We start from the raw sequence: 25804 nt of genomic DNA on the forward strand, positions 1-25804 counted from the left end.
CACATATATTGCAGTATGAAAATCTGTTGCTCTGGGTTTTAATAATCAATTTTATGGGTATATTATGAATAACACATACTGAGTATCATTAATTGGCTAGTGAATTTCAATGCTTAGAATGAATTTAAGCATCAATCCACGTATCTTATGCATCTTTTTAAAAAATTACAGAAAATCAATTTCAGGGAAGTAAAATATTTTCTACATGCTAATTTAAGTAATCAATAATTCAAGGGAACTATCAGCATGATTTAAGGATATTTTAATTTTGATTTTTTTTTCAAGAGAAAATTGTTTCTGTGGAATAAAATAAAGCAGGGAGTTCATTTGGTAAAATCATCTTGTTCATGATTTTAGTAATAATCCAAATAGATACTTCCACTATTTTGAGTTTCGCTCACTATTCATTGAACAAAACTTCATGCTAATTAACCATAATTCCATTTGCTTCACATACAAACTGTTCTCACACCAGCAACATGCTGTTGTAAGTAAAATAATATTTTGTTTGTTTAAAGATCCCGCTTATAGACATTCCCAGGTTTTAATGAAGTGTTAATCTGGGAAACAATGATATCGGGGTGTCAGTTGGCATAAATAATTGTGTTTGTTTTTTCCCACATCATACTCATTTAACTTTCCATGGAGAATTCTCAAATAACTTAAGAAAAAATTTAATAAAAAATAACGAACATAAAGATAACTTTTAAAATATATTTGCATTTGACCTAAATCCTCATTAATTCTGAAAACATCAACTTTTTTTGGTATCAATGTTTTCATAATTTTGTGACTATTTTTTCTGAAATTTTAAAATCACTCTTAAGAAGTAGTTGGCATTTTTTTTTTCTTGAAACTTTTTAACAGCACGAGTATTCTTTAAAACTCTTTCTCCTTATTATGCTTCAGCCAGACGGGCCATTTGTTCAATCCTTGTCCTTTGCACATGCATACCATTACTCCAGCTAATTCCTAATTTTGAAAATCTCATTGGAAAAATGAAACTTACTTCTCAGAATCTTTCCCTGCCCTTTTCATCTGAATTAGATAAGTCTTCTCTTTCTCTTTGGTGGCATCCAATTCTTTATCTTCTTGTCATGTATTGGATTTGCATTACGTATTTTTATGTGTATTTATTCTCTCTACACCCAGCTCTCAGACTAGATTAAATCTAAGAAAACAAGGACATTGTCTCTTTTGATTTACTAATGGATATTGAGAAGTGTTTGGCACATAGGTGGAACTCAATAAATTTAGAGAGAATGAATCAGTGAGTAAATGAATGAATGAAACTCAAGAGCCTACAGGAAAAACTGACTTACTAAATTACATAGAACCTAGCACAGCATCACTATACCATAACACAATAATGGATATTCATCGTAATGTTCCTGAGCCCTGTGGAATAAAGCTAAACTATGTTCAACATATTCTGTTTAAGGCAGGAATTTTTTTAAAAATCTATAATAATAATTTTCATAAAAATTATTCTTTAAAGGAAGGCCTCAGCTACGGGGAAAATGTACATATTGTAAAATGTCTTATATATCTAACCAGTTCCATGTGCATTTTGCATTATTAGAGTCACTTTTTCCCTCTCAAAATCTAAATATTGACTCCTTAAGAAGATGCAGTTAACAGCTATACAGCTGGGAAAGCTCTTCTTGAACTTTAAATTTTAGCGGCAGCTTACTAGATAACAGCTAGAAAGGAAACTGGAAACTTACAAACATTAATTGAAACTCATAGCCTGGTCAAATACTGCAGACCTAATGCTTCTCAATTTTTTCCAATTAATTATTCCAGGTTTCCCATGCACAAGGAGGAAAAGAGGCCGAGCATGGAAACCCCATGCAGTGACTGCCTCCTTTGGATCAGCATGTTATGAAAACTCGGTACCTGCCATTCTGATTGACTGAGAGCAACAGAAAACCCCTGAAGCCTTCCGGTTCAGTTGGGATTGTAATGATAGACTAGCAAGATAAAAGCCTGCCAGAACATTAGCTTCAACTGTATGACAATGCCCTTCCCAAGAAGATATGATGCTGTGTAGATGAATATAGATTGAAAATGTGGATCCTGTCAGCAGCACTGATTTCACTGAGAAAACCTGTATACTGGGAGGATGCTGTGTCTGCTCAGGGTTAGGACTCCAGCAATGTGTGAAAAATTTATTTTCCCAGCTGCAAACACTCATGCATCTAGTTGTACAAGTGGTAACTTGGGGGTCCACGCTAATGTTGAAGCTTAGACAGAAATAGGTGTGTAAGTGTCTGCCCCTACTAGGAGTGAGCAGGTACTTCTTGGCCTAATCATAGGGCATGGAGGAGGACCCACACATTGGTCAAAAATAAAATTTCTTTCTGGAATTCTTGCAGCCCTTACTTTCCAAATGCACCCTGATGCCATGAAGTAATTCATTTTCCTCTCTTCCATAGAACAGACACAGTTATCATCATTTTCATTGTTTCTCTGACTGATTCCCTCCTTCTGACTCCACAGAGCAGAAAATTTACCCTCCAGAGGTATAGAGGGGATAGGTTTTCCTCTTTTTACATTATTTCTTCAAACAAGAGATATGAACAAAAACTGTGAAGACAAATTTCTACACCCTCATGTTAGAATGGTGAATAACATTGACTTTGCAATTAAACAATACTAAGTAGAATTTCTCTTGCTGTGAGAAGGTAAGAAAGTCACCAATAGGTCTAAACATCATTGGCTATTGTATGGATTTAGTGAAATAACGAACATAAAGTGAGGCACAAAAATGTTCCCTATAAATGTTTATTAATGACATGATTATTACTATAAACACAATGGGAAAACCATCACCACCTTTTAGTCATGCTTACTGATATTTTATGTTATGTACTTAGCAGAGGACAAGACTAAAGGATTACAACCAAAAATCCCCATTAAAAAAAAATGGTGCTGGGGTGGCATAAAAGTTCATCTGAAATTTCTTCCTCAGTAAAACAGGATGCATGAATTTGTATCTTTACCTTAGAGAAATGGTAAGAAAAAGTACCTTCTGTGACATAACTGTGAAGACACTATGCCATTTGAAATGAGAATGAAATATTTTCACTAAAAATGTAATTGTCATTGAACTCAGTACCTATGGGATGTGTATAATTCAGTCCAGCAATTCAGCGATAATTTCTAGTCTTTTTATAATAGAAATCAAATCTTTTACATTTTCTTTTCTCATTCTAGTGGAATGAATTGCTTTTTTGTGACTAGGAATAACTGAGTAGAAATGCTACTTTTATTTTTATTTTTTGTTGATAGATATTTGTTGATGGGATAAAAACTTGATGATATTCTGACATCATATAACAGGTATATACAAAATATATAGCATTTTATGTTCTTTTCCCTGTGAGGTGCTGAACTGTTTGCATGTATAAAAAGTTGTTTTAATTTCAAACTTTGAGATTACTTAGGAAGAACGATACTAAATGGCTATCTTTCTTTTAGGGAGTTAATGTATGTTATCCCAATTTTTTATTCACTATAACAGTTTTTATTTAATTTTTTGTCTTTCCATGCCAAGTCAGACCGTGCCCTCTAAGTCACAGAACTGGGTATTGCAATATCATTTTATTTTAAGTAGAATCTTTTTATTTTAAAAAATATTTAGTCATTTATTTTGTAAGAGAAATCGTCATTTGACTTGGCCTCTTCATTAACTGAGATAGGGAAATAAAAGAAGAGAAAGATAATAAGTTTGTTTTGAACATATTGTGTTTTACATACCTACTTAAATATCAGCCATCTGGAGATGCTTAGCACACTGAGGTATAAATCTGGACCACAGGAGAATAGTATGAACTAAATATGTAGAAACTATCACCAGAGGAGACAGTTGAAACCATAGATATAAATTACAACAATGCTTCTTCCCGAGCTTTAATGTGCATATATAGGAGTCACCTGGGGATCTTGTTAAAAGGCAGATGTGATGCATAGGCCTGGTATAGACATTCTGCAATTCGAAAGAGCTCACAGGTGATGCTGATGCTGTTGGGTGGCAGATCACATTGTAAGTGGCAAGAATTTAGATCATCCAGGGAAAAGTGTAGACTGAAAAGAGTAGATAAGTAGGACAAGACATCAGAAAATTGGATGTCCAAAGAGGAACCGTGAAAAAGCATAAAATGGATGAATTAAAGAGAGTTTAAAATGTGCAAATAAGGAAAACAACAACAGCTAAAAGAAAAGTATATATACATATATTTTTTTAATGAGATGGAGTCTCGCTCTGTCTCCCACGCTGGGGTGCAGTGGCACGATCTCGGCTCACTACAAGCTCCCACGTTCAAACCATTCTTCTGCCCCAGCCTCCTGAGTAGCTGGGACTACAGGCGCCCGCCACCACGCCCGGCTAATTGTTTTTGTATTTTAGTAGAGACGGGGTTTCACCGTGTTAGCCAGGATGGTCTTGGTCTCCTGACCTCGTGATCTGCCTGCTTCCGCCTCTCAAAGTACTGGGATTAAGGCGTGAGCCACTGCGCCCGGCCAAAAGAGAAGTAATCTTCAAGGAGAAGGGGGTGGCCAAACAGGGCCAAAGGATATGAAAAACCAAACTATAGAAGGAAGAAATGAAAAGCTCATATATTTAATAATTAAAAGATCATTTGTTATTTATATATTCTGCCTACAAATCATTGTCAGATGCATGTATTGTGAATTTTTTCTCGCAGTCTGTGTCTTCCCTATTGATTTTTTTAACAGTGACGATTGTTGAGCAGAGATTTTTAATTTTCATAAAACCAGATATTGCAATATTTTATTATATGGACAGTGTTTCTCAGTCCCATCTAAGAAATGTCTGCCTACTGCAACGTAAAAAACTTAAAAAAAATACTTCCTTCTCAAAGTGTTATAGTCTTGATATCTTTTATGTTTCAGTCCATATTCCATTTTGAATTAATTTGTATATATGGTAAGAGGGAGGGGTTTCCTGCAACTAAATAATTTTTTAAACACAATAAAAATGGACCAAATCCTTAAGCAAATACTTCACAAAGGGACACGAAAATCGAGGAAAAGTAGTTCACATCCTTAATCATCAGGAACATGCAAATCAAAACCACAGAGATACTATTACCTATCTGCTAGAATGATCAAAATTTAAAAGACTGAAAACACCAGTGATTGGCAGGAGTATATGGTAACTAGAACTTTATATGTTACTAATGAGGACACACAGTTGTACCTCCACTTAGGAAAATGGTTTGAAAGCTTCTTACAGAGTTAAGCATACATCTACTCTATGATTCAGCAATTCTATTCCTAGGCGTCTACCCAAGAGAAACGGAAACGTGTTCACAAGGAGACTTGTGAAAGAATGCTCATAGCAGCTTTACTCAGAATCGTTCCAAACTGTAAAAAATCCGAATGTGCATAAACAAGGGAATGGATTAATAAACTGTAGTATGTTCCTAACATGAAAAGCACTTGGTAATAAAAAAGAATAAACTTGCTACACAGAACAACTTGCATGAAACTTAAAGATGTTGTACTTAGTGAAAGAAGCTAGACAGAAAAGTATGCATTGTATGATCCCATTTATTTGAAGTTCTACAACAGGAAAAAAATAACCTATGATGAAAGAAACCACCCTGTCTATCTCTTCTGTAGTAGCAACAGTTCTAATTTCTTTCATCACACCTAGAAGATGAGATGAGGGAATGTTCTGGAATGATACAAATGTACTGTATATATATAGGCATGTGGTTTACAAAATATATAAATCACATAACTACTTAAGATATGTGCTTTTTATTATATATAAATTATATCTTATGTATATAGGAAGAGGTAAGAAGTACAAATAGAGTTATTAATTATATTCGAAAGAGATATTTCAGTGAGGTCATGGAGCAGACCCTGTATCTTGCAAAACAGAAAAGCTAGATCGTACTTTTGGGAATTTTATCCTCAAAGGGAGTAAATCATCATACTTGTTTGACTTGAAACATGGTAGTTTTGTTTAATCTAGGAAAGGTCTGATAAAATTTTTAGAATAATAAAAAAAAATGAGCGAAATGAAGGATGAGATTTAAAAAAACAAAAAAAACTTGTCTCCAAAAAGACCTAGGAATTGATAGTAGTGCTTGGGAATGAGGTAAAATCATCCCTAAGCTTTGCACCCTTGAATCACATCAGTTGAAGCAAAAGTGCTTTGCACCCTTAAATTCTGTTTATAGTTTTTGTTGTTGATGTTTGTCTATAACTCCAACCTACATTATTACAGTTAAAAGCCAAATGCATATCTGCTTAACATCATTTTGGGAGTTTTAGAAATTCTTTTGCAAACGCAGTATTTAACAAAATTTATTGTGTTCTCCTTTCCTGTTTGTTTATTTGGTGAACCACTTGTTTGGTGTTGAGAAGATGAGGAAATTGTTATTCAAGCTCAAGGAACACAAATATTATGCAAGCTTAAACTTCACAAGAAAGGAAGATATAATACTTCAATACCGTTGGCATTTTACTCATTTTCTTGAACTAGTATCTCAACTTTTTTGGGACTGCCATAATAATTCTGAAAGCAAAGCTCCCGATGGCAGTTGGTTTTCATGTCCCCCTATCTAAAGCAAAAGGTGCTTTAGAGCCTACTGTGTTTTAAAATAAAACATGACCTAAAATAATTCACATTTAAGAATTTTATGAACGCTTCCAGGATAAAGAAATAGCTTGGGTGCAGCAAAAGCAGGAAAAAAAAAAAAAAAAAAAAAAAAAAAAAAGCAAGGTTGGGGATCCCTGCATAGCAAGAAACACCTTTGATATTGCTATATCTGAGATAAACAATAAGAAAACTATTTAAGTTTCACATTTAGCTATAATCTGTTTGAGTGTGATACTGTTGAACCCAGGCTGCCATAAACCACCCTGGGGCCTTCTGCAGTAAACAAATATAGCAAATGACTCCGTGCTAATATTTTTCAGGGGCTCAGACTTTAATCTATTAAATATTTTATTTCCTAGTTTTATATTATTCTTTAAGGGACTGAGAATATTTACATGGTGCTCCTCTCTATTATTTTATGTAGTCTTTTTGATATTGAATCTATTGTACTTAACACAAATATTATCATTTTATTCATACTAATTTGTCAGTTTATATAGTGGATTTTAGTAGAATGCAAACCTATAGGGAGAATACTATATGGTATTACACAAACACAAATAAATTAATGTTCCCTAACCTTCACAAAAATACAGGAGGTTTCCATCAAGGTAGTTTTTTCTGAGAATGAGAACCTGGAATTTTGAAAAGAATTTATAACATAGTGATTAGAATACTGATTTTGGAGCCAGACTATTGGGGTTTAGAAGTTGCTTTGCCTCTGTGTATTTCAAATTATTCATCTGTGCAATGAGACTTTTTTTTTTTTTTTTGAGACAGGGTCTCACTCTGTTGCCCAGGCTGGAGTGCAGTGGCATGATCATGGCTCACTGCACCCTCAACCTCCCGGGGCTCAGGTGATCCTCCCATCTCAATCTCCCAAGCATCTAGGATTACAGGCATGTGCCACCACTCCCTGCTAATTTTTGTATTTTGGATAGAGACAAGATCTCATCATGTTGCCCAGGCTGTTCTTGAACTCCAGGACTCAAGCGATCTGATCACCTCGACCTCCCAAAGGGCTAGGATTGCAGACATAAGCCACTGTGCCCAGCCCTGTGCAATGGGATTTAAAATAGTAACAATACCTTCCTCACAGAGCTTCTGTGAGGACTGAATAAGATCAATACTGCTGAGAATACTACTTTGCCATAGTAGGTACTCAATAAATATTAGCCATTATTACTGGAGTGAAGATAAATGACTTCCAGTAGCTGCTCTACTTAACTGAAATGTTGTACATACCCATACAGACACACAAACACAACACTGGATTAAGTTCTAAAATATGTTTGAATCCACACAGTCACGACTCTGGATTAAGGACTCCTCAATACACAATTCTAGATAAACTGCATTACTTCTTCCATTAATCAATGGATAATTTATTTATCAAATGTCTCATGGCTCAAGTAAAATTTCAGACTTTTAAGCACATACCATACATGATCATCCCTGAGTGCTCTCCATGGTTGCTTTTAAACCCATCCCCTTTTCTGAAATACTGGAAAGAAAGGGACTCTTCTTAATCAATACGTTGGTTCCTATTTTCTTTCGTAAGGTGGCTATACTCATTATTTTTAGTATCTCCAGTTCTCCATTCAGTGTATAGACAGCTCCCTGAAATACTTAGTTACTGATCATACTATCCTTCTAATCTTCTTTTCTCCTTGGTCTATGCACCCACGGCTGATTTGCATCTTCTGTCAAAGTCCCTACAGATGAAACTGTATGTCCGCCCCCCAACCCCACTGATTTATACGTATATATATATAAACTCCTATTCTGCAAAGAATGCCACTTAGAAAGGTTGTTAATCACCACATGCTTGTTCTGAATTGTATTGTTCTGCATTGCATCATGCAGCTTGATTGTAAGTTCCACAGGGCATAGCCTTTGTTTGCCATGCCCTGACTATTGTTCAGCACAGTGCACATTGATGGGACTATAGAAAAAACAAACAATGGCTTTATCCACGTTTCCATTTTAATTGTCAAATGGAATGGTTTAAAAGCACAATTCACACAAGAAGTTGAGTATACAGCCTCTGAAATGGTTAAAATAAGCTATGTAAACTTTAGAGGTTAAGGCTATCTTTTTAAATGTAACTTTCAACTTTTGTTCATTTGTCATTCTTTTTCTCTGAAAATTACCTGAAAGTCAACCATGTATATCTAAATGATTGCAGGTACGCTTAGCTCATATGACTTGGGGGAAAACTAGCTGGGTGTAGAATCTAGTACTCAGATATGCTTGGCACTGCCAGAATTACAGGGATCACAAACAATCTGTTAAAGGATTTCACAAGCTGGCTCTGTAAAAGGTACCATTTCCCATCAAAGACCACAATTAGCACCATGGACAGCAGACGGTACATTCTAACCTGTGTGTGTGTGTGTGTGTGTGTTTTGTTTTTGTTTTTGTTTTTGTTTTTTTGTTGTTTTTTTTTTTTGTTTTTTTTTTTTTGTGTGTGTGAGGGAGCAATTACAAAATAAGAAAAAAAAAATCGACAGGTAATCTCTTGCCAAAGCACAATTTGCATTATCTGTAGGAAATGGCAAGCATAGCAGTTCAGGCAGTTGCCAAGTGTTTTAACTGCTTCTGCCTGACATTAGTTCCTATTGCACATCTCCTATAGCACAGTTGGGATCGTTTTAGTGCATCTTTGGAATTCCATATCTTACTAAACAGAGTGCTGACTGAATGGTCAAAGATCTAGATGAACTCTAAAAAATACCAACATTACAGATGACAGACATGTAAACACCATAAATATAAAAGCAGATCCCAGGACAATTGACTTATAAATGGATGCATCATACAGGTCTAAATGCACAGCTTCTCCAAGGTCTAATATATAAATACAGACAATAAGTCTATGTTTTAAAATAAGTTCATAACCATATGTTTCAGAAATTTCTATATCAGTTTATTTGATTAGTAGTGATCTTTTATCTTTGAAGACGGAATGACACAATGTGGAGTTTTCTGTAATTCTGCATCCTAAGAATTTCCCAGGGCATTTGTCAAAAGCAGAATCTCAGACTCTACTCCAACTATGAATACAGATCTTCCAAGAGAGAATCTTAGATATCTCTGTCTCTAAAAACCCTCTCAGCTGATTTTTATTGATTAGGCAATGATGCTGGAATAGTAAAATGGTAAAATGAAACTGGAAATATCAAGCACTGGTTTCTTGTTTGCACTGTTTGGATACTGACAGACACCTGCCTGTAGGCCTTGGGTCAGTTATTTGAGCATTTGAAATCTCCTTTTTCTCAAACAGGAAAAGAAGGATCTAGATTGGGTATTCTCTATGGTACTTTTTTACTCCAACATTCATTCTAGGATTCCAATTAAGAAGATGAGCTGGATCATATTGTTTTCTGATTCATCTTTACATATCTGAGAGATTAAGTAAGCTTGCCAGGAACAAAGCACATTTGCTTTGTTGTTTCTCTTGATACATATAACTCAAGGCTAATTTCCCTACTGCATCTCAATGCATTAATACTGATGTAGGAAAAAAATCTACTTGAGAAATTTGGATTGTGGGGGTGTTTGGAAGGGGAAAAGCAATATGTAAAAGTGTTTGATGCAAAGATTAATTTAGGTCTTAGCAGACTCTTAGAAGGCTCTTTAAACATCTATTCATGATATGGCCACAAGCCCCTGGAGAGTCAAATAAATTATTCTAAGATTCTTTCATCAGATAATGGAGGCTAATTTGAAGAAGTAAATAGTAATTGCAATATTAAGCAATTCAAACCACTGTTACAACTATTTCTGGAACTCCCCATGCTGACAGATTTATTTGATGCTAAGTCCTTTTCCCTCATCTTTTAAAAAGCATTTTACATAATCCGGCATTACCTATTTTACATATGTGGCATTTTGCTTAGCATTAAAGTAGTTTATTTGGAGAAGATTCTTTACAGACTATTCTGGGGAACAGCCTGCTACTCTCTTCATGTAGCAGCAAAAGATGCAGGGATGCTTGTTTAAATGTGGCTTCTCTTAACAGCTTGTAGAGCTAGGGAGCAGAACAAGAGTGTAAACATTATTAAAATAATCTATAGTGCCAAATGCAAGGAAGCAAATGCCAAAACGTCTCCAAAAGTAGCATGGAACTGACAGAGAATGCATACTCCAGTATTTACACTCTTGCTTTACTATGACTTACCAAGGTTCATGCACCAGCCACGTGTACTCCTCCTCTTCCCAACGGCTCTGCAGGGAAAACAACAGGTGTTTCTAGTCAATAATCCAGTGTCACACAGTCAGTAAAGACCCAGGTAGGCCTAGTAACCCACAGATTTGCTTTAAGATTTTCTTTTAGTAGTGTCCTTCGCTTTTCTGGTCTTTGGGAAGCATGCATACGTACGCGTGCACACACACACACACACACACACAAAGTTGTTTGTATAAAACCAATTCCTTCCCATTGTTTGCTGGATTCAAAAATGTTTCAACCCTGACAACAAAGGCATTAGGTAAAAAAGAATGCAGTAGATAAATCTTGTGGCTCCCATGAAAAAGAATACAAACATAGGGATTTGTGATAATGCCAAGTACTTTCAATGTAACCACCTCTGCCCTTTGTAAAACACTAGCTGCTCTCTACATGTACATGAATGGAGTTCAAATGCAGAGATGAGACACAGCTAAGTCCTCGGGATCCTCTTTTGAATACTGTGTAGGAGTGTGTTGTGAGGAGTATGGAAGCTGTTTCTGCTAGGCATGAATTTTAATCTATACCCCATGGTCTCCTAGAGGTCTGAAGGTTTTGTACAAATGAGACAGGAATTTACCCGTGCCCTGAAAAAAGATGATGTTATAGGCTGTTTTCCTTGGCAACAGGATATGTATGTGGTCCCTCCAAGGAGACTAACCGTGCCTGACAGCTGGTGAGTCTCGCACTACTTGAATTGGTTTACTCGTAGTTAATCCAGTTCCAGGCATTAATTGACAGTGGCTGGATGTGACAGGGCTATTTTGGTTTTGCTTTTTTACTATCGAATCTAAAAGATAAAAGAAAATTACTGAGGTTGCAGGTTACAAGTTTGGATAGCTCATCATAAAATCTCTATCGAGATATAGAAAATCTTGTTCTCTGCAATTTTTTTGTATCACTACCTAATTTTTAAAACTAAAGTCTTGGCTCTTCTAATTTAGTACAAACTTATCCATCAGATCCCATTGTCAATTGCGGAAATACTGTTATGTAGTAAAAATTCCTTAAATAGGTTTTAAGCTCCTAGAAGGTAAGTTAGAGCTAACATATTTCTGGACACGTAGTTGTCATATATTGAATTAACAAATAAATACTGACAATGTGAACAATATTGATGAAAATGTTTTTGAGTGTTTATTAGGTGTCAGGCATATATTATCTTATTTGCATTATTTCATCTAATTTTCAAAACAACCAAGTTAAATATTTTTTCATAAAAATTAACAGGATAAGTAATTTGCCTAAGATCTCACAGTAAATAAATAGCCAGGAAACTAGTCATGTCTTGCTGCTTATTTATAACTTTAAAATGTCTTATGAAGAACTTATATCTGACTAATAAGATTCATGTAAATATACAGATGAAAACATACTAGCCATATTTTTCACAGTTTATTTTATAATATCATGTTAAGTAAATGAGCAAGATACAGATACTAGATATTATATAATTATATGTGCCTAAGTATATACACACATACATACAAATATTTCTTTACACATACACACATACATGCTTCAAAAACGTGAGCGCACTTTCTTCTGGCCAGTGAAATTGCAAGTGATTGTTTTATGCTTTATGCTTATGTCGATTATTTTTCAAATTTGTATATGTATTAATTGTATAATAAACATTTTTAAAGACATCTAGCAAACTAGAACTCTGAGATCAGTAATTGACATAGTCCAACCCGAGCGGACTTCATGAAGGAAGGCAACTGAGCTAGTCTAAAAGATTCCATCAGATTTACGTAAACGGAGAACATGGAAAAAGACATCAAGAGACAGGAGAAAACCTTTCCAGCAAAGTCAGAGGCATGCCTGGGAGTGTATTCTAAAGACAAGCACAGGCCAATCTTCTACACCAGATAGTGGCCAGCATATTTTTTTTAAAAAAAGGGGGTGTCAGAAGGAGAAAGGTATCCCCTATTTCACAATATTTAGGATGAGTATATTCGGCCTTTCCCCCACCATTCCCATAAAGAAGTCTGGAAATATGTAAATCCTCAACTAAAAACTAAAATTCAATTCACTTTCAAAACAGCATGTCAGTCATGTTAGTCATGGTCCACCATCTTTGCTGTTCCTTTTTTACCCCTTACATGGCTCAAAGGTCTTGCTGTATTAGACAGGCATCACATCACACTGTGAAGTCATTCATACTTGGGTATAAAATCCTGTCTCTTGCAAAACTGCCCTAACGTTAGTGCCTTCTTCTAGTGCTGTGATGAGGAATGTGAAGAATACAATAGGTCAAGTCCTGAGTCAGGCAGAATACCAGGCACAGGAAAACAGTTCCACAGGTGGTAGCAGTTAACAACTGTAAATCATTACTTCTAGAGATAACTGAAGGGGGCAGTGACTGGCAAAAGTGCTGGCGGTGAGCATGGAAAGCCCTCTTGTGGAAGAACATTTGCCTCATCGTGATGCCATACAATCTACATACACTCTACAATTTCTACCATTAGTCATTCCACTGGCATAACAGGAAAAGACTCTTGCTTAGATGCAGCAGGCTTATGCAAAGAAATAGGAAAAAGGAAAGGAATTAAACATGTACTAACAAACTGGTATTTCTCCAGGCACTGTGACAAGCACTTTATACACATTTCTGTATTGAGGCCTCACATATCACTTAAAATGTTTCTGGTTTCTGTGTTTGTTTGTTTCTTTTAGAAACAAAGTCTCACTCTGTCACCCAGGCTGGAGTGCATTGGTGAGATCACAGCTCACTGCAGTCTCAACTTCCTGGGCTCAAGTCATCCTCTCGCCTCACCCTCCCTAGTAGCTGAGGCTTGCACAACCATGCCCAGCTAATTTTTTTTTATTTTTTATAGAGGTGGATCTGGCTATGTTGCCCAGGCTGGTCTCAAACTCCTGGGTTCAACTCGTCTCCCTGGCTTGGCCTCTCAAAGTGCTGGGATTACAGATACACACCACTATGCCCAGCCCATTTTTAATCCCATTTCAAAGACAGGTAAACATTGGCTCCAAGGGAGCACTTAATTTGCTTAAAGCTACTTGGTTAGAATATGGGGAAAAAAAGGAATCCCAGTCTACCTCTGTGCTTCCCAAATCCATGGTCTTTCCATGAGGAGTCATGTTTCACTGGAAAGAATTAAGACTTAACGTAGTATTGCAGCATGAGCAAAGAAAACCTGAGTTCTGGGTCCATTGACCATCTCTTTATCCTTGGTGAGATAATGTAGTTCTCTGTAGTTATATCAACTATTAAAGGATGGAATTACATTCTAATAACATATCAGGACCCCTTCCTTTCTAAAATCTATCAAATCTAATTATTTAAAGCCACGGACAGTAAACACTTTATAAGAATGACTAAGGCTTATATAGTCTTTAAGTATGTGTCAGGAATTATTCTAAACTCTCTCTATATAAAATCTCATGGAATCCTGACAATTCTATGGCATAGTTACAACTACTAGATATTATTACCAATATTTTACACATAAGAAAACCAAGGCACACAGCTATTAAGTAACACGCCAAAGGTCACATAAATGGCAAAACAGGGTCCTTAATCCAAAAACTCCGGATCCATTTTGTGCGTGTAGTGGCAATGCAATAATCAGATCTTTGGGTCAAGTTATTCTGAGAAAAGCAAACACAGAATATACATTTCAGTGGAAAATGATCCAGTGCTTAGGGGTGAGCAACCCTGTATAGCCAGAAAAGTATTGTGAGGCTACCGAATAACTAGAGTAGAAAGATCAATAAGAAAAACAAGACCAATATGCGAAAAATTGCCATAGGTTTCACAAATTTGCACAAGCAGTCATAGTTTCTGTGCCATCAGGTAACTTGGAATCCAGTCACATCTGCAGGCAGCAGCCCTCAGATTTTTTCAGGGTAAACTATCCTTCCAATTCTCAAAGACCCTGGTTCTCACAGTGTGGCCCCTGTATCAGCATCAGCATCACCTAAAAACTTGTTATAAATGCAAATAATCAGGCCACAACCCCAACTTGTTGAATCAGATGTTCTGGGAAATTTGGCCCAGCAATCTGCATGTTAATAAGCTCTTGTGGGAAGGCTAGTATGTGCTAAAGTTTTAGAATTACTGTTTTAAGACACGTGGCTTGGATACATCTAATCTGGATCTGAGTTTTGGAGTGGGCTTTTAAATTAGATGTGGGCCAATCAGGCTTAAAAAAGTGACTGATTCACCCATGTGGAGCCATGAGACACAATTTTGAGAATGTTATTGGAAATGTTGCGAGGAAATCATATGAGACTCGATTTTATTGTCATTGCTAAGGGAAAGCCTGCTTTGGGAATGGAACCAACACAGAGAAATACAAAGGAGACCAAGGTGGGTGGAGCTGTGCCATCTTCTGTCAATATCTTCGGCATCTCAGAGTTCCGTCAACACAAACCATGTACGGTCATGTGTCCATTTATTTATGTTGCTGCTTCTGCCCAGAATGTTATTCTCACTACTTTGCCTTCCTCAGGCTGAATTAACCATTTCCTGTTCTCGTTCATGCACCAGCTTTGTCTTATGTTGAACACAGCCCTAAAGACATTCCACAGTAGGTAGTTATTTTTGTTTCTCCATACCTCTCCCGCACCCAGTGAAAAAAAATCTCCTTGAAGGTAGGAGAGCAACATTTATGTATATGTTTTATGTATACACACAAATTTATTCCTACATAAAATTATACAAGTATAAATATATGTTATAAATATATACTTAATATATATAATTTTATATACAGGTATATATACATACCTTTATAATTTATACCTATATAATGTTACTATATGTTACCTATATAATACTATACTATAATGTCACCTAAACATTACTATATAATTTATACCTACATAATGTTACCTATATAATTATACCCATATAATTTATACCTATATAATATAAATTATATAGGTATATAATAATTTATACCTATAATATAAATTATATAGGTATAAATTATTATACCTATATATTATACCTATATAATTTATACCTATATAATTTATATTGTATAGGTATATAATTTTATATTATATAGGTATAAATTATATAGGTATAATTTATATATTTATATCTTCATATTTGTTTATTATATAATTTATATATAAAGCATATAATTTATATTATATAGGTATAAATTATTATACCTATATAATTTATACCTATATAATGTTACTATATCATGTTACCTATATAATATTACTGTATTATAATGTTACCTATATGTTACTATATAATTTATACCAATATAATTTTACCTATATGTTACCCGTATAATGTTACCTATATAATTTATACCTATATGTTACTCTCCTCCCCATTATATATATACACAAACATACGCACATATATACACGTTTATATATTATTTTTATATATAAATGTTATATATATATCAAAGTAACATATATATCTCTCCCTAATTCTCAGCATCATAGTAGTTGCTTAAAAATATGTTTACTGAATAGATAACTTTCCTACATCACCATTGAGATTATTACAAGGATCAAATGAGAATAAGACATAGAATAGACTTAGCAAAATATAAAGCTCTGTACAAACATCAGTCACATTTATAATTATTAACCTCTTCTCTTGTGGGCTCGTCTTTTCCACAATTGGGCCATCATAAGAAATGATTGGGAAATAAGACTGATAAACCCTGTATATCTGTAGGAAATTAATTACAAAAATAACAGCAATTCTTTGGTGCTTCTTGCATGAAATCAGCACATAAAAAAAATTAACCACTGCAATAAAAATATAAAGGACAGGTTGTGGTGTTCTGATTATGCATTATATGTAGATTTGACTTAGTCTGAGTGATTAAGCACGAGTGGCACAGGGAGCAATTGAGATGAGGCTTTGAAGCAAAGGAAATCGTAGGTGTAAAGGCCCTACGGCAGCAGGTACCTGCTGTGAGGGGTGCTGGAGTGGTAGTCAGAAGTTGTAGAACGTGCTAGGCCAGGTTAGAGAGCGGTTTTTATTCCAAGAGTAATAAGAAACCATGAAAACATGTTAAGAGAGGAATGACATAATCAGATTGCTGCTTTGAAATACGTATAGCCTAGATCTTGGGGCTTTTACTCAGTTAGCCAGACCCCACCCTGATATTTTATAGTTTTTATTACTTCTGAATTGTAAGGTTAAAAATGCCGTGTTTGCAACCTTTTAAAAGTTACACTTATTTTATTTTATTTTTTTGCTTGAGCTGTGAAATTTGTTAAATACTTTTAGGTTTGGGAGAGATTCCTGTTACCTGTGCATTATGAAAAATGAAGTTTGAATTTAATAGATTCTAATAACCATTATTTAAGAAAGTGCCTCATACAAAATTAAATTGTGTACACACAAAAATTAATAGACACATATCTGATGCTTGCATGCATTATAATGTATTTACTAACTTCACTTGTAATATTTAAAATAAATGTGGACTGCCTAAGGAAAATTAACACTTACAAAATTATTTTTTAAACAGTCACTTTGGCAAATCAAACACATAAACGCCACAGAAGCATGTGTTCTTATCAATTTTGAAATTAGAAATTATAAAACATGGGTGCTTCCAGCCACTTCTTTTACTTTTTGACATCCAATTAAAGCAATGTTGCACTAAAAAGAAATATAGAAATCCCTAAGGAAATTGGAGAGATTGTATACAAAACCTCATGGCACAATCAATAATGTGCTTTGACTGTAGAATTCTTCAGTTTATTCTAGAGAAGTAAAAAATCATTTGTTACATTTTCCCGCTAGATTCTAGTTATTCTGCTAACTTTATATTCTTTTAAAAATTGTTTTGTTTAATTTGGATGCTCCAGCAATATTGTTTGCAGATGTTTGACACTGCCCCGCCTAAATCACAGATTTGACACTCCCACATAATCTTCATGTTTCTCCACTGCCACTTTAGGAATACATGATTGCTATTGTCAGCTACAATTACCACCCACTGCAGAGGTTTGCTTAAGCTGATTAGTTAGAGAAGGTATACATATTTCAGCAGCTTTGAGACAGAGAAAACTATGTATGTAATTCACCATATGATACTTTGTATTCCATTATAACAGAGGAGAAACAAGGTAAAGAAAAAATGTAACAGAGGGAAAAGAAGGTATAGACAACCAAGGGATAGAGTGAAGAACATGAACCAATAGTGAGCACCTCATGCCAACTGTGGCCCCATTCCAACTTTGGCCAGCATGCCCTGAGTAAGGGGTCCCTACACTCAGCACTATGGACAATACTTTGTTGTAGGCGGTAGTCCTGTGCAATATAGGATGATAGAAGCATCACGGGTCTCTACAGACCACTCCTTCCCACCAGTTGCGACAAGCAGTCATATTTCCTGTGGAAGCAAAATCATTTTTGGTTAAGAACCACTGCTCTAGGCCCTGCGAGTTTAGAACAAAGATAATCTGCTTGTCACTCACTTTCCTCCTGAAGTTGGCAAGATCTTCTGGAAAGTATCTACTTGTGAGACTCCTTACTAGCAAGTACGCTCACAATTAGTTCTGACCTCTCAGTCATTATGCTTTCCTGACTCTTTTCCCCAAATCTGCTAATTTAATAAGAATGCAATCAATAACAGAATCAACAAAATGAATAACTATTTTTATAAAATGGCTAAAATGTGCCAGGCCTTGTTTTCTAACAAAATTTTATATTTATAAATATTTGGAAGTGGAGTTATACATATAATTTTGGACTCTATGAGATATCTTTATCTCACATAATCTTTAAACAAAAACCTTATAGATAGACAATATTATCTTAATTTATAGCTAAATGAATTGACATTTAGAAAGACTAAACAATGTTCTTAGGGGGGAAAAATCTAAAATTCTGACATCGCTTTCAAGGCCATTCCGTATCTGGCCACCATTGTCCTCTACAGACTCACCCCTTACTGTCTGGATCAAGTAGATTTCATCTCAAACAAGCAAGCCAATCTGTGGGAATCGACACAAGCTGCCCCTGCTCTGGGAGACCTGGTTCCCTGAATTCCCCTGCTCACTAACATGGCTGTTCATTCTCTGGCTTCAGCTTTGACCTGGGTTCTATTAGACATACCTCCTCTAGCCCCCATGATTAGGTCCTCCTTTGGAGACTCACTGTACTTGACATTTTCTATTGTCTCTGTTCCCTCCACGTGCCCCTGCCCTCTCAGAATGAAGGAACTTTTTAGTCCACTGCTATTTCCCCAGTGCTCAACAGTGCTGGGCTCCAAGCTCCCACCATGTTATACATGTTATCAATTTACCGACTGAATGAATGAATAATGAATTACTATTCCCAAAGCGATTTAGCTCAGAAGTAGTGGAACAAGGATGTTTTACTTGGATCTCGCTGATTTTGAAGGCAATTCCAAACCTTTTGGGCCTATTACACCACATCTGCCTGAAAAGTTCCTCTGTCCTGTTGGCTTCATTTTAGCTCTTCCCAGCTACAAATTGTGACCTTGTATGAAGGCAATTCGAGACATATGGGTATCATATGATCTCATCTCAGAAATACTAATGATTAAAACTATTATTTGTGATTCCATAGAACACACACTTAAAAAGAGGAAATGGACTATTAAATTGAAAAGTCAAAATCGGATGACTTTAATAAAAATCACAACCAACAATGACCCATTTTTGATTCCTGTACTAGATCTTATCAGTTCATATGATAATGAGTTTAATGCTGTGGTACAGTTTAAAATGCCAAGCATCACCCTCTGTGACTGTTAACAAATGGAGTTCCACCATGTGTGAAAATTTCATGATGATACAATCTGTGCTTCCCAATCTATTTCAATAGATAGCAAGTGGTTATGGTTAAGACTTTTCTAACCAGTCTTCAGATTTCATTGAACTTCATTGTGATTGGATGACCTCCTCAAATCCAATGACAGACAATGGCACAATTCTCTGCAAATGAGTGAATAGACATGTTCACAATATCTAAAATGCCTCAAGAAATATGTTTAATTCTGCATAGGCTAACAGTTGTTTGCTTAGTGTACTGTATATAGGATGAAATAATCAAGTCAGAAATAGCATATAACTTATTGGAAAAGGATATTAAAGACAGCTACTGTGTAAACATCCACTTTGGAACCAGATGCCAAATGTCAACGTTTCAAATCTATGGGTAACTGCATTTTCTGATCTTTTCTACTGCTTGTGGTTTTGTAATTAGTTCACTGGACAAGGATTATTGAAAGGCTATTAATCTAAATTCAAGATTTAAGTCTGCATTTTTAAAAACCCTCTCAACTGATAGCTAAAGCTTGAATTCTAGAACCCAACTTAAAATGAACAAGTGAAAAATGAAAAAATGAAAAAAAAGAAAATGAAAAGAGAAATCAACTGACACCCACCTCCAAGTAAAACAACAATAAAAAATATCTGGAAGGTCACTTCCCTCAACCCTTCACCTTGAGGAATTCAAAGTAATAAATAATATGGTGGCAGTGAAATGACTATAATTCTTTCAGACTAACATACAGTGATGACTTGTATCTCCATAATTGGATTATATATTATCTTACATAAAGCTTTTCACACTGGTCTCTTAAGTTACGGATACTTCCTGCCGCGGCTTACATCTCTTTTGAAAGCAAAGTTATTATAACATATATTTTTATGCTTAAGTATATATTTATAAATCTAACACATTATGAAAACATTCTATTAAAAATGCCATTTAAACAAATTTTTAAAATGCCATTTTAGAGTCAATTTCTCTTAGACAACTCCCTACTCCCTCTGAATGGGATGGAAGCCTCCACCTCCTGTGTCAATTTATTTTTAGGTTTGTTCACTCCTTTCCCAATCTAAATTTCCTAAGATAGATACACAAAAAAATATGTGTTAAAGTACTTATGAAGGGTCGGGTGTGGTGGCTCATGCCTGTAATCGCTGCAGTTTGGGAGGCCAAGGCGGGTGGATCATCTACGGTCGGGAGTTCAAAACCAGCCTGGCCAACATGGTGAAACCTCTTCTCTACTAAAAATACAAAATTAGCCGAGTATGGTGGTGCATGCCTGTAATCCCAGCTACTTGGGAGGCTAAGGCAGGAGAATCATTTGAACCCAGGAGGCAGAGGTTGCAGTGGGCCAAGATTGCAGCATTGCACTCCAGCCTGGGCAACAAGAGTGAAACTCCATCTCAAAAGAAAAAAAGTATTTGTGAGGAGGACATGGTAGCCTACAGAGGACTATTAAGTGATGAGTAAAAAAAGGAAAATGAGGCCAGGCATGGTGGCTCACACATGTAATCCGAAGCACTTTGGGAGACCAAAGTGGGTGGATCACCTGAGGTCAGGAGTTTGAGACCAGCCTGGCCAACATGGTGAAACCCCATCTTTACTAAAATACAAAAATTAGCCAGGAGTGGTGGCAGGTGCCTGCAATCCCAGCTACTCAGGAGGCTGAGGCAGGAGAATTGCTTGAACCCAGGAGGTGGAGTTTGCAGTGAGCTGAGATCACACCACTGCACTCTAGCCTGGGTGACAGTGAGACCTTGTCACTCACACACACACACACACACACACACACACACACACAAAAGCAAGAAAAATGAGGACACGATCTTAATTTATTGAAGACTTACTGCATGACAATCACAGGAGTATGCTCTTTAGCAACACGGTATCATGGAATCACTACTAAAGTCCCATAAAATAGGAACTGTGTGATTTTATTTTTTTCTGGATATTTAATAAAGTCAAGTAACATGCCCATGATAATCAGATAGATATTTTCAAAATCAAAATTTAAATTCATGTCTGTTTTATTTCAAAGCTTATGTTCTTACAGTATATTGCCTTGGATCATACAAACATGTATTAAATATTTACCATTCCTATTAGGTGTTAGGCTAAATTCTTAGAGCCCTAAAGAGTTTACAGTTAAAGGGGGAATACAAATTGATGAGTAAATGGTTATAATAGAAGAGAAATGGAAATTAAGAGGAAAAAATAATAAATACAGATGAACTATGGAAGACGTATTATTTTATCAGAATGTTCAGTATGACATGTTAGCTTAAAATATAATTTGTCACTATTTTTACATACAAAACACATAAAAGTAAATGGCCTAGAATGGCATCGACCAGAGTTGTTGATGTTAGAAATTACCAGCACTATCAATAAGTCCTGCACATAAGGTAAAACACCCTTCTAATCATATACCTGAACTATAAAACTATGCCCATAAAACTATTGTATTAAAAGCTTCCTGTGTACATATGTACATACATATACTTGTGTTTAACTTAATGGATTATTCCATAGATATTTCGGCATCTTACACTTTTTAAAATAACGTACCTTGTGACTATCTCTATGTTAATACATTACTGTCTATTGCATTTATTTTAATAGCTAAGTAGTCTTCTATTGGACAGAAGTACCAGAATTAATTTCACTAATATCAATTGATAAACATTAAAGTCATTTCCAGTATTTGCTATTAAAAATGATAAATTGAACATCCTGTGAGAGTGTGTATATGTACATGGGTGTAAATATCAACTTTTTGTGTATGTCGGCAAATTATTTACAGTCAGATTGCAAGATAAAATATTTACTTACAAATAACCAATTGAGTATGCTGTTAAGTAGAATCCCTAATCTCTAAGTAAATTTTAAAAATAGTGATGATAACTGCAATGAATTTTTTTGTTTCAAATTCAGTTTAGACATCAGTTCAAATCTATTATATTCCACTGATTAATAATGAAGGCAGTTCAAGTCCCATATATCTTTATAAAGATCAAACGGCTTACATTTTAAGCTATTTAAAACAATTCTCAAAATGGAATTGTAGATGTATGAAACTTTTGTGGTATGTTTTGATTTTCTTTTAAACTGAGTTATAAGATGGAAACCTGGTAAAACCACCTGGTTTCCTCAATAACTCTAAGTTGAGAGGGATTTTAAACAGTTACGTGTTTCAGCTGACTTTTCAAGGTCAAACCTTACTCATCAATTTCTATAGTTTCTCTTGAAACATACATTACTTTCTGGTTAAATAACATTTTTTCAAAAGAAAAACAATATAAAATAATAGCTAATTATAATTGAGTATTTACCAGATGCCAAGCATTGCTATAAATAATTATATGTATTAGTTCATTTCATCTTCACTTATAACCCTATGAGGAGGTTTCATTAGCCGGAATTTGAATCCAGGACGAACCCAGCTAGTCCCTTTCCACAGTTTATGTTCTTAACCACTATATCGTAGGTTTCTTAAGGATAAAATGCATTCATACCCTGGAACTGTGCTAAACTCATTATAATATTGGGATTCTCTTTCCTGGTTCAATGAGACACTGATGCAAGTAAATATTCTATTGCAATTTAGATTTTTTTTTTTCTGATGACATCTTCTAGCATTGACTGATGAAAGACCAATATAGAATTTGAAAGAATAATTCCCAATTTACCCAATAGATTTTTCCCTTTCTCAATCATTTCCTCCTTTTTAGAGTGATTTACATATCTGCAGGGACTTTCTTATGCCCAGGAAAACAAACTAGTAAAAGGCGTTTTAAAATTTAAACCAGGCTGGGTGCGGTGGCTCACGCCTGTAATCCCAGCACCTTGGGAGGCTGAGGTGGGTGAATCACGAGGTCAAGAGATCGAGACCATCATGGCTAACACGGGGAAACCCCATCTCTACTAAAACTCCAAAAATAAAAATAAAAATAAAAATTCAGCCCAGTGTGGTGGCTCGTGACTGTAATCCCAGCTACTTGGGAAGCTGAGGCAGGAGAATCGCTTGGACCCAAAAGGTGGAGGTTGCAGTGAGCTGAGATCATACCACTGTACTCCAGCCTGGCCAACAGAGTAAATAACAACATACATCTTAACTCACCAAGTTTACCAGAAATAAGAATACCTATTTTTGTTGAGACTGACACAAAATGCCAAACATCTGGAAAGTATGATTTTTAATCACTAAAATAACACTTTTGTTTTTTAAACTGTATTATTTTAAACATATAGGGATCTACAGAGAATAAATCAGTATCTCAATATTAACATGTGGCACCTTATAATAGCTTTAGACTCTATTTGCCTTTGGTTATTAGTTTAGCTGATTTCAGATAATACCAATGAGTCCAAAGACTGCCGTAGATCTCTGCTTAGATGGCAAGCCTTCCATATGTTTGAGAAAAAAGACAAGTATCCTATCCTATCCAATTCTTAAGGACCACTGGACTCAGAAAGCAAAACGTATTCATTGCAGAAGGAATCTTTAGAAAAAATGATGTTAGCACAAATTTTAAGTATTATGAGTTAATAACACCACATTCATCTATGAAAAATTAATAATAATATCTAATTGTATTGGTCATCTACTGTGTGCCAGGTATTGTCCTCAAACTTTGACCAGCATTATTTCACTTATTCATCAGAGTAACACTATAAGGTAGGTACTTTTATCACATCTATTTTACAGAGAGGGAAACCGAAGCAACACAATGTTAAGTTGCTTGCCCAAATTGACACAGCTAGTGGTAAAGCCAGGATTAGAACCTGGACAATAGTTAATAGCTCTGGACTGCTGAGAAGGCTCAAGAATGTGAACTAGAAAGAGAAACATAATTGTCATTAAGTGTATACACTCTCCCTGGCAAATTTGCAAAGGAGAACATTCGGATATCTATATCCTTACATTTATATTGTTTGGAAAATTTAAAGTTATATTTAATATTTAGGCTACAATAGACTTTGGAAAAATGTAGAGAATTTCAAAACTTCCCACTACCAAACATCTCAATTTCCTATTACCTACAACCATCCTATGGTGGTTGTTTCCTTTCCAATGAATTGGTTCCTACTATCTAAACTTCTCTTCCCACGCCCTCCTGATTTCTCAAGAATGTTTTATTTTGATATCCTTTCTCTTTCTTGGATATATAATGTCTCTCTCTGAATTATGTCTTCATCATTTATTTTTCAAATATTTTTGAGATAAAATTCACCTGATGTAAAATTTAGCTGTTTGAAGTTGAACAATTCAGTGCCATTTAGTGCATTCACAATATCGCATTTTCTTTACCCCAAAAGGAAAAAGAACCTCGACCTGTTAAATGGTTGTTACCCATTCCTCCATCTACAGCCTCTGGCCAATTTGTGCTTTGTTTCTGTGAGTTTATCTATTCTGAATGTATTATATAGAAAGAATCACAATTGCAACATTTTATGTCTGGTTTAGCATAATGTCTGGTTAGCATAATGTTTTAGAGATTCGTTCATGGTACAGCATGTATCAATATTTCATTCCTTTTTAATGGAAGAAAAAATTCCCACTGGGCTTGGTGGCTTATGCCTATAATTTCAGCACTTTGGGAGGCCAAGGTGGGTGAATCACCTAATGTCAGGAGTTCGAGACCAGTCTAGCTGACAGTGAAACCCCATCTGTACTAAAAATACAAAAATTAGCCAGGTGTGGTGGCATGAGCCTGTAATCCCAGCTACTTGGGAGGCTGAGGCAGGAGAATCGCTTGAAGCCAGGAGGAGGAGTTGCAGTGAGCCGAAATAGCACCACTGAACTCCAGCCTGGGTGACAGAGCAAGACCCATCTCAAAATAAAATAAAATAAAAATTCCATTGTATTTTTTACAACCATTTTTTTATTCATTATTCCCTGATGGACATTTGGGCTATTTCTACCTGTTAGCTATTGTGAATAGTGCCATTATGAACACGTATGTACATATTTACTGAATACCAATTTTCACTTCTTTTGAGTATGTTTTGATTGGGATGTTTGTGTCCTTCCCCCAGCAAATTCACATGTTGAAATCTAATTTCCAATGCAATATTATTAAGAGGTGGGACTTTTAGGGGATGATTAGGTCATGAGGGTAGAGCTCTCACAAATGAGATTAGTACCCTTACAAAAGAGGGAACTTGTTTG

Source organism: Chlorocebus sabaeus, chromosome 23, assembly GCF_047675955.1.
Source record: "Chlorocebus sabaeus isolate Y175 chromosome 23, mChlSab1.0.hap1, whole genome shotgun sequence".
NCBI classification, from domain to species: domain Eukaryota; kingdom Metazoa; phylum Chordata; class Mammalia; order Primates; family Cercopithecidae; genus Chlorocebus; species Chlorocebus sabaeus.